This window comes from Pelodiscus sinensis, chromosome 31 (assembly GCF_049634645.1).
Source record: "Pelodiscus sinensis isolate JC-2024 chromosome 31, ASM4963464v1, whole genome shotgun sequence".
NCBI classification, from domain to species: Eukaryota; Metazoa; Chordata; order Testudines; family Trionychidae; genus Pelodiscus; species Pelodiscus sinensis.
In genome coordinates, this window is record NC_134741.1 from 4,484,324 (window position 1) to 4,497,577 (window position 13,254).

Here is a 13,254-nt window from a genome sequence, read left to right on the forward strand (position 1 = left end):
CTGTTCTGATGTTCTGTTTGGTTTCTGTTCTTGTCCCCTCTGGCCAATGGAAAATGGACCCGTGTCCTGAAGGGGACAGAAAGTGGCCTGTGAAAGGCTAGTGCAGGTAAGGAAAGAGCCTTGTTCACGTGTCCCTGATGGTCTAGTGGTTAGGATTCAGCACTTTCACTGCTGAGGCCTGGGTCCAATTCAGAGTCAGAGAAACCAGCCTCACTTTTCACTTGACATCTGCCAAGTCATTCATCTTACCTCATTGTTACAGCAGCTGTGACCCAAGAGGTTCTCTCAGGGCCCCTTTCCCACCTCTCCCTCACTGCCAAGGCAGCACCTGCCATTTTCACAAGCCCTTCAGAAGGGGCAGAGCTGGGTGACTCAAACTGCCCCTTCCCTCTCCCATGTGGGCAGCCCTGCAGGAAGCTCTGTGGCACACACAGCACTAGCCCAGCGCAGTGTCAGGTGGGCACAAGATCCATTGGTTCAGTTTGGTTGTTGAAGGGGACAACACAGAACTGGCTCCAGCCCCCACTCAGTAACCTGGGGAAATGACCCACCAGGTCTGGGCCCCTCGGAGAGGCAACGATTCCCCACTGGCCAGGGCAGAGCCTCCCTCTGAAACAGTCATGGAGCCTTCTCCCCCTGGGCCTGCCCCCCCTTCACTCAGCTCTCACTGCTCGGTGCTGCCAGGGAGGGGCCTCACTGCGAGAGCCGCCTGGGCAGGTTCCTGCCACAGAGACACGTCCCAGAGCAGGACGGGTGCTCAGACTGACACTGAGTGTTGCTCAGCGCTGGGGTGAGACAGGGAAGGAAAAAAAGGGTCTAATGGCGCCTGCAGCCTTTCAGAACAACCCCCGGCCCCACCAGCACATCCCAGCTCTTCCCTCTGCCCTTGCCGCACTCTGCTGGGCACTGTCTGGACTCAGTCCTCCCCGGTGCCAGCCTAAGGGCTCTGGAGAAGACATGGCAGCTCCATGGGCAGAGTCCTGAGCCCCTGGCAGGGCAGGGATCATTAAGCAGTTGGGGGGGGGGGGGCTGGGTTGCTGCACAGGTTAGGGCTGGCCTGGGCAATGACTTTTGATGGGGAACCACTCCCAGGGCTGCACTTTTCCATGCTATTAATGGAGGAGGAGGGGGTCTGGGATGCAGGCTGGTGCAGACAGGAGCTTGGGGCAGAGGATTGGGGTGCAGGAACAGTTGCAGGAGGCTGGGTTGTGACCTGGGGCAGAGGATTGGGGTGCAGGATCTGGGTGGGGTGAGGGTTCAGGATGGGGGCAGAGGGTTTGGTTTACATGGGGTACCAGTGGGTTGAGGGAAGGGAGGGGCTGGGGTGCCAGAGGCAGGCTCTGGCTGGGAGACTTACCTGGCTCACTCCCGGCCAGCAGCCCAGCACATTTCTCAGGCAGCTACTTCCCTGCCCCCACACAGGCTCTCAACCTCCTTTAGCCAATAAGCTGAGGGGCTGCAAAAGGCCCTTGTGATGTCACTGCCACACCCACCCCTGCCCTCCAGGGCTAATGTCCTACCCCAGGCAGCCCCTTTGCATGGCTGAGCTGCTCCCAGGGGTGAAAGTGACACATTTCTTACAGGGCCTGTTCTATTGGGCACCACCCCTTGGGCAGGGGAAGGCTCAAGGCAGGAAGTTGGGGGAGGGGTTGTGATAGGACAGTACCTGTAAGAAATTAAAGTGTGGAGTGGAGTGTGGGAGGCTCAAGGTAGGTACTTGGGGAGCGTGTCAGTGGGGGGTGGGGCTCAGGGCAGGGGTGAGGATGTGGGAATCAGGGCACAGGATTAGGGATGTGGGGGGGTTTGGGGCTGGGACTGTGTGTGTGTGTTGAGGGGATCAATGGGACTAGATTCCCAGCTCCCTCTGCTCTGGGCTCCCTGAGGCCCTTTAACCCACAAGGGTTTTCTCTGCAGTGCGCTGAGGAGAGGAACCCCTGAGCCAGTAATGCCGCTTTGCCCAGGTTGGCAGGGACAGGAAGCAGGCTGGGTGCCCAGTAACCCCAGACAGATGTGCACATCTGCATGTGAGCAGCAGCTGTTGTGGGGCTCTAGAAATCTCCCCCTAGATCTAATTCCCCACGTGCCAGGCACCAGTCAAAGCCAGGGCTCCGGGGTCTCAAGCAGAACACTGCAGGGGGCAGATACGTGTCTATTTGAGGCAGGTTCCACACTCCCACGTCCCAGAAAGTAATGTGGCACAAAGACCAATGGTCCCTGCACAAAGTATGTCCCAGAGATAAGCGTTAGCCCCGGGAACAAGCATCGCCCTGCAGAAGAGACACCCCTGGTCTGGAGCCAACAAACCCAGGAGACACCCAGCTCAGGATCCCCAGGCGCACTGACACAGACTCCCTGGCACAGGAGAATCCCAAACCTCAGTCCTGCCGGCCAGAGTTTTCTCTTCTTCTCTTTCTTGTCAGCTCCCTGCAAAACACCTCACAACGGTAGATGAGGGCGAGTGGGGATAAACCCAGCTGGGCTGTAGAGCGGCTGTTAGATGGGGAAAGAGAGGTGCTCCTGCTGCCTCCCCGAGCAACTCTCACATGTAAGAAAACTGCCATTGGAGGGGGCTGCATAGATGTCAGGATGGCCGAGTGGTCTAAGGCACCGGACTCAAGGATCTGTTTTTCCCTTAGTTGGGTGTTCTGGTCTCCAAATAGAGACGTGGGTTCAAATCCCACTCCTGACACATCCTCTTTTCTTAAATCATCTCTTTTATGTCTAGAGAGGTGACCTCATTTCCCCATTTCTCCTGACATTTTAGGAGCCCTTGCTCCTCCCACATGCTCATGAAAGCATTTCTTCTAGGCTGCATCTACACAGCAGCGTTCCTTGGTCATAATGGCCATTATACTGCAATAACAATGAGAGCATCTACACAGCAATTCCATTATTCCGACGTCTGTAACGCACCATCCAGACCAGTGGTCTGAGGAGCCAGGAGGTATCCAAAATGCAGGACAATGTAGCACTTTAAAGACTAACAAGATGGTTTATTAGATGATGAGCTTTCGTGGGCCAGACCCACTTCCTCAGATCAAATAGTGGAAGAAAGTAGTCACAACCATATATACCAAAGGATACAATTAAAAAAAATGAACAAATATGAAAAGGACAAATCACATTGCAGAACAGGAGGGAGATGCAAGGGGGGGGGGGGAAGGAAGGAAGGTAAGTGTCTGTGAATTGATGATATTAGAGGTAGGGAGAGTGGGATGTTTGTGAGTTAATGGTATTAGAGGTGATAATTGGGGAAACTATCTTGGTAATGGGTGAGATAGTTCAAATGTTTGTTAAGTCCTTGTTGGAAAGTGTCGAATGTTAACATGAATGACACTTCAGAGGATTCCCTTTCAAGTGCAGATGTAAAAGGTCTTTGTAGCAGAATGCAGGTGGTTAAGTCATTGAGAGAGTGTCCTTTCTGGTTAAAATGGCAAGAAACTGTTTTCTCTTTGTGATCTTGTCTGATATCTGTTTTGTGGGCATTAATCCTTTGGCGAAGTGTCTGAGATGTTTGTCCAATGTACATAGCAGACGGACACTTTCGGCACATGATAGCATAGATTATATTTCTGGATGCGCAGGAATATGTGTTCTTGATCTTATAACTCACTTGGTTAGGTCCAATAATAGTATCAGCAGAATGAATATGTGGACAAAGCTGGCAACGGGGTTTGTTGCAAGGGAAGGTACCAGGGTTGGTATTAGTGTGGTATGTCCTGTGGAGGTTGGTAAGAATCATCTTGAGGTTAGGTGGTTGTCTATAGGAGACTATGGGTCTGTCTCCCAGAGCCTCTTTGAGTATGGTATCCTGTTCCAATATAGGCTGTAGTTTATTGATAATGTGTTGGACAGGTTTAAGTTGGGGGGTGTAGGTGATGACAAGTGGTGTTCTATTGTTCGTTTTCTTGGGTCTGTCTTGAAGTAGATGGTTTCTAGGTATTTGTCTGGCTCTTTCAATTTGATTTTTTATTTCTCTGGGTGGGTAGTTGAGATTTATAAATGCTTGGTAGAGATCCTGAAGCTTCTGGTCTCTGTCAGTGGGATTAGAGCAGATGCGGTTGTATCGAAGGGCTTGGCTATAGACGATGGATCATGTGCTGTGTTCTGGATGGGAGCTGGAAGCATGTAGGTAACTGTATGAGTTGGTGGGTTTTCTGTAGAGAGTGGTGTCTAATTTTCCATTGTTGATTTGTACGGTGGTGTCCAGGAAGTGGATCTCTCGTGTAGAATGGTCCAGGCTGAGGTTGATGGTGGGGTGTAGGTTGTTGAAATCTCTGTGGAATATCTCCAGTGTTTCTTGGCCATGCGTCCAGATCATAAAGATGTCATCGATGTACCGTAGGTAGAGGAGGAGTGAAAGGGGACGGGAGTTGAGGAAACGTTCTAGGTCAGCCATAAAGATGTTAGCATACTGTGGGGCCATGCGTGTACCCATGGCTGTGCCGCTGATCTGGAGGTATAAGTTGTTCTCAAACTGGAAATAATTGTGGGTGAGAACAAAGTTACATAGGTCTGCGATCAGGTTGGCAGTAGTGTCCTCTGGGATAGTGTTTCTAATTGCTTGTAATCCGTCTTCATGTGGGATGTTGGTATATAGAGCTTCTACATCCATGGTGGCTAGGATGGTATTATTGGGGAGGTTATCGATGTTTTGTAGTTTCCTTAGGAAGTCAGTAGTGTCTCGGAGATAGCTGGGGGTATTGGTTACGAAGGGTTTGAGAAGAGTGTCTACATAGCTGGATAGACCAGTAGTGAGCGTGCCAATACCAGAGATGATGGGACGTCAGGGGTGCCCAGGTTTATGGATCTTGGGAAGTAGGTAGAACAATCCTGGTCGGGGGTCAGAAGGTGATTCTGTGAGGATTTGTTCCCGAGTAGCTGTGGGGAGGCTTTTAAGGAGACAGTGTAGTTTCTTTTGGTATTCCAAGGTGGGATCAGAGGGGAGAGGTTTGTAAAATGTGGTGTTCGAGAGTTGTCTGGTTGCCTCCTGGTTATAGTCGGCCTTATTCATAATGACCACAGCACCCCCTTTGTCAGCTGGTTTGATTACAATGTCCAGGTTGTTTTTGAGACTCTGGATGGCATGGTGTTCAGCGCGGCTAAGATTGTGTGTCACTTGTTGTCGTTTGCGAATAATGTCAGTCTGTGCGTTGTTGCGGAACCTGTGTATATAGAAATCCAGATTGTAATTCCGACCGTCAGGGGGAGTCCATATAGAATTATTTTTCCTTTGGTGTTGATAGGGGGGATCTGGTAGGTCAGATTGATGTTCAGTGGTGGTTTGGAAATATTCTCGGAGAGGGAGGCGGCGAAAAAAAGCCTCAAGGTCACCACAAAATTGTATCCAGTTTGTGGGGGACGTGGGGCAGAAAGAGAGACCCCGGGACAAGACAGACTCTTCTGCTGGATTGAGTTTGTAGCTGGAGAGATTAACAATATTATCCGGTGGGTTGAGGCAGTTGCTGTTGTAGCCAGTGGTATGGAGCAGGTTAGAAAATTTATTGTCTTTTCTTTGTTGTAGGGAATAGAAGTGTGTATAGTAGATTTCTTGTCTGGTGGAACAAAAGTCTTGCAAGGTTTCCAAAAAGGACTCAACAAACATTTGAACTATCTCACCCATTACCAAGATAGTTTCCCCAATTATCACCTCTAATACCATTAACTCACAAACATCCCACTCTCCCTACCTCTAATATCATCAATTCACAGACACTTACCTTCCTTCCCCCCGCCCGCATCCCCCTCCTGTTCTGCAATGTGATTTGTCCTTTTCATAATTGTTCATTTTTTTTAATTGTATCCTTTGGTATATATGGTTGTGACTATTTTCTTCCACTATTTGATCTGAGGAAATGGGTCTAGCCCACGAAAGCTCATCATCTAATAAACCATCTTGTTAGTCTTTAAAGTGCTACATTGTCCTGCATTTTGCTTCAGCTACCCCAGACTAACACGGCTACATTTCTATCACTATTCAGGTAGGACTGTGACTGATCCAAGCAAGGAATGTGTCTTGGGGCTAGTTTAGTGACACCCTAAGGCCGTGTCTACACAATGGCTGTGTCTAGATTGCATCCCTTTTCCATAAAAGGTGGGGGAATTAGCTCAAGTGGTAGAGCGCTTGCTTTGCATGTAAGAGGCAATGGAATCAACACCCACATTCTCCAGTGATAGATATTTGCTTTTTCCTTGTTTTACAGGCAGAGACAACAAGGGGGCTAAGTGCTTCTAGGGGCCTCTTTGCAAAAGGCAGGGGACTGGTTTCTGCAGTGCAGTGGGTGTCACGTTTGCCGGGCATAGAAAAGTTCCCTGGCTAAAAGCCAGACAGGCAAAGTCCTGCCTGTAACACCCAGAGGAGGGGATTCACTTGCCTGGGGAGGGCAGGAACAAACCAGCACTTGGCTGCCAGCTCTTTGCACATCTGGACACAGAAGTATCCTGAGCCTTGGTTCTACCAGCCAGTTTCTTTTCAATTCACTGCAAACTGCGTCCCAGCTATAGGTGACGCTGAATTCTCCTGCCTGGGGAGGGTGGGAACAGACCAGCACTTGGGAGCTTGGCTGCCAGCTGCTTAGCACATCTGGACACAGAAGAATCCCAAGACTTGGTTCTGCCAGGCTCCAGTTTCCCCTCTTCTGTTTCTTTTCAGCTCCCTGCAAACTGCTTCCCAGCTGTGGGTGAGGCTGAGTGTGTGTGAAACCAGCTGCGCTTTGGATGATTTTGTTAATTTTTTAAAAAGCCTCGTGCACCTCTTCTGCCTGGGGAGGTGTCTGGAATAGACACCCAGGCTACGTCTACACTGGCCCCTTTTCCGGAAGGGGCATGTAAATTTCACCAGTCGTCGTAGGGAAATCCGCGGGGGATTTAAATATCCCCCGCGGCATTTAAATAAAAATGTCCGCCGCTTTTTTCTGGCTTTTAAAAAAGAGCGTCTACACTGGCCCCGATCCTCCGGAAAAAGTGCCCTTTTCCGGAGGGTCTTATTCCTACTTTGAAGTAGGAATAAGACCCTCCGGAAAAGGGCACTTTTTCTGGAGGATCGGGGCCAGTGTAGATGCTCTTTTCCGGCTTTTTTAAAAGCCGGAAAAAAGCGGCGGACATTTTTATTTAAATGCTGCGGGGGATATTTAAATCCCCCGCGGATTTCCCTACGACGACTGGTGAAATTTACATGCCCCTTCCAGAAAAGGGGCCAGTGTAGACGTAGCCCTAGTGTGACTTCACCCTGGGGTTTTACCCCTTTAACCTCACCCAGAGACTCCTGACAAGTCCACTCCTGTGTCCATCTCCGCCTCAGGCCAAGTGTTCACATTTCATATCTGAGGAAACTCCTCCTCCCTTTTTCCTGCCAATCCTTCCTGAGCAAGCTTTACCCTTCTGTGTCAATATACCAATAAAGTTTATTATCCCACCAAGTCCCTGTGATACCAACTTCTTCCTGCTTATTACCCATAGTCCTGTGTGTTTGTACCAGCATCTAAGGCACAGATTAAATTTTGCTTCCTAGTGGTCCCTTGTCCCTCCTTTATCTCTGCGGTTACAGCCCCTGTTCTCTCCCATTTCTGGCCCATCTCCCAGGTGTCCATGTGATTCACTTACCTGTGGGCTTTGGGCACCTGCCCCCATCAAACCTAGTTTAAAGCCTCCTCACTAGGTTAGCCAGTCAGCACCCAAATACTCTTCCCTTCCTCGACAGGTGAACCCCGTCCCTGCTGAGCAGCCCTTCCTGCAACAGCATCCCATGGGCAAGGAAGCCAAAGCCCCCTGCCCACTGAGCTGTAGCTTTCTTTGCCCAGTGGGCCAGACACTGCCTGGGCTCGATGGCTGGAGGGAAGTGGGGAATGGCTGCTCTTTGGGAAACAAAAGTGTTGTCTGGAAACATAAAGAGACATTTTAAAGAGACTTTGGAGGTGGGCACCATGGCTCAGTTGGCTTAAAGCACCTGCCTCATAAACAGGAGATCCTGGGTTCGAATCCCAGTGGTGCCTTATTGTAACCTTTGTGCACATTTACTCATGCCCTTCTGGGACACAGAAGACACTGCACAGCTTACTTCGAGGTGAGGGTGCTGTGTAGATGTGCCCGTCCTGTTGAGGGCCAGCCTGCTGTGGGGAGGCTCTGGCCACTTCCTTTCCTTGTCTCTCTCAGGCTGTGTCTACACTGCAAGGCTACGTCTACACTGCAGGCTTTTTGCACAAGAGCAACTGTTCTTGCCCAAAATCTTGCAGAGCGTCTACACTGCAGGCACGTTTTTGCTCAAGTAAATTTATAGTTCAGCATCAGACAACAGGGCTTCTTGCACAGAAGTTATTCCTCTCCCCACGCGGAATAAGCCCTCTTGCGCAATCACTCATCCACAAGGAGGCAGTGTGAACAGGCAACAGGGGTCTCTTGCTCAAGAAAGTCCTATGGCTAAAATGGCCATCAGAGCTTTCTTGGTAGGAGAGCGTCCACACTGCCATGGGCTCTCTAGCATAAAAGTACTTCTCTTGTGCAAAAGCACATGGCAGTGTGGACGCACTGTTACACAAGACCTTTTGCACAAGAATTCTTGCAGAAAACAGTTCTTGAGCAAGAAGCCTGCAGGGTAGATGTAGCCAGGGGGTGTTTGGGTCTGTTACCAGCACTGAGCTTTGTACAACAATCCAGGGAACATTGTGAAAAGGCAAAACCTTCCCGCCCTGGGTGTCCCTGGCCAGCCAGCGAATGGCACAAAGGTTCCCTGAAGCACTGACTTCAGCTGATTTGAAACAAACCCCCGCACCTGAGAGGTGGTTAAGGCGATGGACTGTTCAAATCCCATTCTCACAATGTGGTTGCAGCCCTCTCTCTAGCCTCTCCCAGAGGTTCAGTGCCAGCCCCTCCTGTAACCCTGCCTGCCCCAGCCCCTCCCACTGCAGCCCGGGGAAAGGGGAAATCTCCACAGAGACACTCCCAGATGGGACCCTCAATCCCTTCTGCCCTCAAGGAGAAACCTCACAAACTGACAGAAAATCCCCAGGCCCTGAGCATGGTGCGGGCGAGGCCCATGGGGCAGTTTGCCTGGTGGGATTTGGGGGGTGGAGAAGCTGTGAAGCTCTGTGAGTGGATAAGGTCCCTGGCTGTGCTGCGCCCCCTGCCGTGTGTGTGACTCAAACTGTCCCTCGTCCCCTTTTGTGTGTCTGTTGCGCTTCCAGCTTCTTTCCTCAGGCACGTTCATCTGGCAAAGACCCCCCCAGGGATCTTGTATCTTCCTTTGTGCTGCTCAGCTGCAGACACTGCCAGGGCTGGAAGGAAATTGCTGCACTTTGGGAGTCAAAGGTGTTGTCTGGGACCATAGAGTAGAGCAATTTCACCTACCTGGCCAAGGAGGACACCATGGATTAGCTGGCTAAAGCAATTCCCTAGTAAACAGAAAAACCTGGGTTCAACTCCTAGTGGTGCCTTATTACAGCCTTTGCTCACATTTTCCTATGTGTTTCTGGGACACAGAAGAGGCCTCCCCTGGCCACCCATGGAACTGCTGGTTCAGGAAAAGGCTGATTGGGCAGAAGTGTTGGGAAGAAGGAAACCACAAGTGAGAAGCACCTGATGCCCACGTACCCTCACTCTCCATGGCTGCAGGAGCTGTAGAGGTTGCACCCTCAGGCTCTCTGAGCACGGACACCCCCAGGGAATCACAAGGATGTGTGGCTTTGGCTCTCCTGTCCCAGCAATTGCAGTCAGAGCCCTGCCTTGCCAGTCACAGCAGCCTCTGCACCCGCTCCAGGCTTGTGGTTTCCTTCTTCCCAACACTCCTCCCCAATCAGCCTTTTCCTGAACCAGCAGTTCCATGGGTGGCCAGGGCAGGCCTCTCCTGTGTCCCAGAAGCTGCCAGGCTCTGACTCTTGTCCCCTTGGTGCCCCCATCTAAATTCTCTTTTAAATCGGTCTTTATGGTCCTGCTCAGGGCGTTTTTCTCCTCAGCAGCGCACAAGAGAGAAGCTGTTGCCACTGCCCCCCTCAGCCTGACTCCCTACTTGGCCCCATTCCCGCCTCCCTTCCTGGGCTGACCCAGTGGCCGAAAGGGGCTGCGGCTGCTGCCGACAGGAAAGAAGCTGGGAGGCAAGGTGCTAGCAGCAAGAGATTCCGGCTGCCTCTTTGCCCTGGGTCTCAGTGCGCCATGCCAGCCACCAGCCACCTTGACCAAACATCAAACCAGTTGGACTAGCCAGCCTGAGAGTTGAGAGGCCCAGGTGCCCCCGTGGGCTGTCAGTTGTAGGTGCCATGGTGCAAGGGGCAGCACTCGAGGCTCTGAATCCTCCAAGATGAATGTAAGTCTCAGTGGGACTGGCTGGGCTGGTTACTGCAAGGTCGTCGCGCTTCATGTGCTTTGGCTTCCTTGTCCTTAGGGACAGTGGAGACAATTTTGTACCTCCTGCTGGGTGTCCAGACTGAGCTTGGTCTCCAGACTGAGCAGGTGGGAGGGAGGGGTCTGATGCTGTCACAGCTGCAGGACAGGTCACCCACCTGGCCCCTGAGCTCAGCCCATGTGGGCGGCAGCCAGACAGTGTAGTGTGAGTGGAACAGAGGGTCATGGGGGGAGGGGAATTTGTATATTTTAGGAAGGGTCCTGAGTCCTGGCTCCCAGCTACACGCCTTGGAACAAAGACCAACAGCCCCTGCACAAAGGGCATTGTGGGAATAAGAGTTGGGACACCAGCAAGTCAGTGGAAGATAGGAGTGAATCCTGCTACCTCTCACTTGCAAAGGCAGCTAATTCTGCCACACCTGCAACCTGTCTCCAGTGCTCCTGCCACTGCCTGGCCCAGGAGGGCTGGTGTCCAGCAGCTCTCTGCCCCAGTGTGGCTGGCTTTTGGGGAGAGCAACTAGGAAGTTGTGGGGTTACTGGAGCCACTTAGCCCCCTGGCTGTAAAGAGACAACCAAGGATTTCCCCCAGCATTGATCCCACTACCTCTTACATGCTAACAGAGCACACTACCATTTGAGCTAATACCCCTACTGTATTAGCAGGGGCCTTCTTGGAGGCTCTTCCCTTCTCCACAGAGACATCTGCCTTCTAGGTCAGTTAGTCATGGGAAAGGAGAAAGCTCCAAAAAGGCCACAAGGGCAACTCTCAAGGAGACTCCCTGCAGCAAAGCCATGGGGGTCTCTGAGATAGCCCCTGCCCTGCAGCCTGTCCCACCTGGCCATTGTCATGGACTCTCTGTTATGTCATCACCTCCCAACCTCCTTTAGCCAATAAGCTGAGGGGATGCAAAAGGCCCTTGTGATGTCACTGCCACACCCACCCCTGACCTCCAGGGCTAATGTCCTGCCCCAGGCAGCCCCTTTGCCTGGCTGAGCTGCTCCCAGGGGTGAAAGTGACACATTTCTCACAGGGACTGTTCTATTGGGCACCACCCCTCAGGTGGGGGAAGGCTCAAGGCAAGAATTTGGGGGAGGGGTTGTAATAGGACAGTACCTGTAAGAAAATGTGGACTGGAGTGTTAGAGGCTCAGGGATCTGGGGAGCATGTGAGTGTGGTGGGGGGATCAGGGCAGGCGTAAGGATGTGGGAGGGTAGAGAAGTCAGGGCACAGGATTAAGGATGTGAGGGAAGGCTTGGGGGTGGGACCGTGTGTGTGTGTTGAGGGGGTCAATAGGACTAGAATCCCAGCTCCCTCTGCTCTGGGATTCCTGAGGCCCTTTAACACACAAGGGCTTTCTCTGCAGCATGCTGAAGAGACAAACCCGAGCCATAAGTGATGCTAAATAGCCGTAGTGTGGACGCCCCACTGCTGCTATTTCAAAATCTCTCCTCCCTAGGGCCACTGAAGGTCACTACTCCCCCATGCTTCCTGGGGTTCCAAAGTCACAGAGCACGTCCATGCTAGATCTCTGGCAGAGGGGCCACTGAAAGTCAAAAGACCAGAAGGGTCATCTGATGGCGGTAAACCTCTTCTATGAGGAAGCCTTTTTCCAAAACAGCGTTTTTGGGAAAAGGCACGTGTGGACTCAGAAGAGGAAGTTTTTTCAAAAGAAGAGGCTTCTGCCACTCTGTGCATAGTAATCATAACTGAAATGTGAGATAGCATCCACATTGATGCATTCTATCTTTCAAAAAAGCATATGGCTTTCTGGATACACTTTCACTGTGTGAACGCTCTCTTTCAAAATGAGCTTTTCTAGAAGAGCTTTCTTCCGAAAGAAGCCTGCAGTCTAGACATAGCCTCAAAAACAGGTGGACCCAGGAGGCAGAGGGACATCTGTTATTCTCAGGGCACGTCTAGATCATCCTTGGCCTTTGAAAGAAGATATGCAAATTTGGCACGATATGATAAATTCTTTCAATGCCATTTTCCTAAGAGTTTTTTGTTTTTGTTTTGTTTTTTTAAACAAACAAACAAACACCACAGTCTAAACATGGTTCTTTTGCGGGGGAAAACCCCTGTTTTGAAAGAACCCTTCTTCCTAAAAAAATGAGGTGTACAGGGTTCTTTTGAAAAAGTTTTTTTGGCTTGAAAGCCCCCATCTACACTGCTTATTCTCCCCACAAAAACAGCTCTACAAAAGGGATCAGAAGATATGCAAATTGGAAGCTAACACTCTGCTCCTTGCTTTCCTTCTGCTGCTTCACCTCTCAGGATAACCATGCCTGTCCCATGCTGAGAGCCAGGCCCAAGCAGCAAAGAGACGGTTGGACTCTCTTGCTGCCAGGGTCTCACCACCCATCTTCTTCCTGCCATCAACACTGCAGCCCCTTTCAGCCACTGGGTCAGCCCGGGAAGGGAGGCAGGAAATGGGGCCATGTAGGGAGTTGGGTTGAGGGGGGAAGGCAAAGCTCATCTCGTCCTGCAGAGCCACTGGCAGCAGCTTCTCTCTGGTGGTGCTGCTGAGAAAATGCCCTGAGAGAGAAGTGGCAGCCTCAGAACAAGGGGTGCTGGTGCCACAGTAGCTCGGTGGGGCGAGCGTTAGACTTGTAACCCTTCTGCCGGCAGCAGCCAGGGCTGTTTATCTAATTTATGATAGAAATGTAGCCGTGTTAGTCTGGTGTAGCTGAAACAAAATACAGGACTATGTAGCACTACATAGTCCTGTATTTTGTTTTATCTAATTTATGTGCATATGCATGGTAAACTCTAGAATTTATTTCCTTTCATATTGAGTAAGGGGCATGGGAAGGTTTACTAAAAGCCAAGGGGGCACGGGGACTGAAAAAGGTTGGGAACCCCAATCTAAATGAAGCTTTTCCCACAGTCAGGGCAGCTGAAGGATTTCTTTCATGTGGATT

At 51.1% G+C, this 13,254-nt stretch overlaps 1 protein-coding gene and 2 non-coding genes across 4 annotated transcripts in view; 2 read left to right on the forward strand and 1 right to left on the reverse strand.

The window, feature by feature from the left end:
• The window catches only part of LOC142821594 (uncharacterized), a 184,784-nt gene that overhangs the window by 89,584 nt on the left and 81,946 nt on the right, over positions 1-13,254 (reverse strand). The gene's annotated exons all lie outside the window — the stretch shown is intronic.
• TRNAL-CAA (transfer RNA leucine (anticodon CAA)) lies at positions 2,581-2,689 on the forward strand. The gene is made up of 2 exons: positions 2,581-2,618; positions 2,644-2,689. It is a non-coding gene; the product is annotated as a tRNA-Leu (tRNA).
• On the forward strand, positions 7,917-7,991 carry TRNAM-CAU (transfer RNA methionine (anticodon CAU)). Its single transcript has one exon. It is a non-coding gene; the product is annotated as a tRNA-Met (tRNA).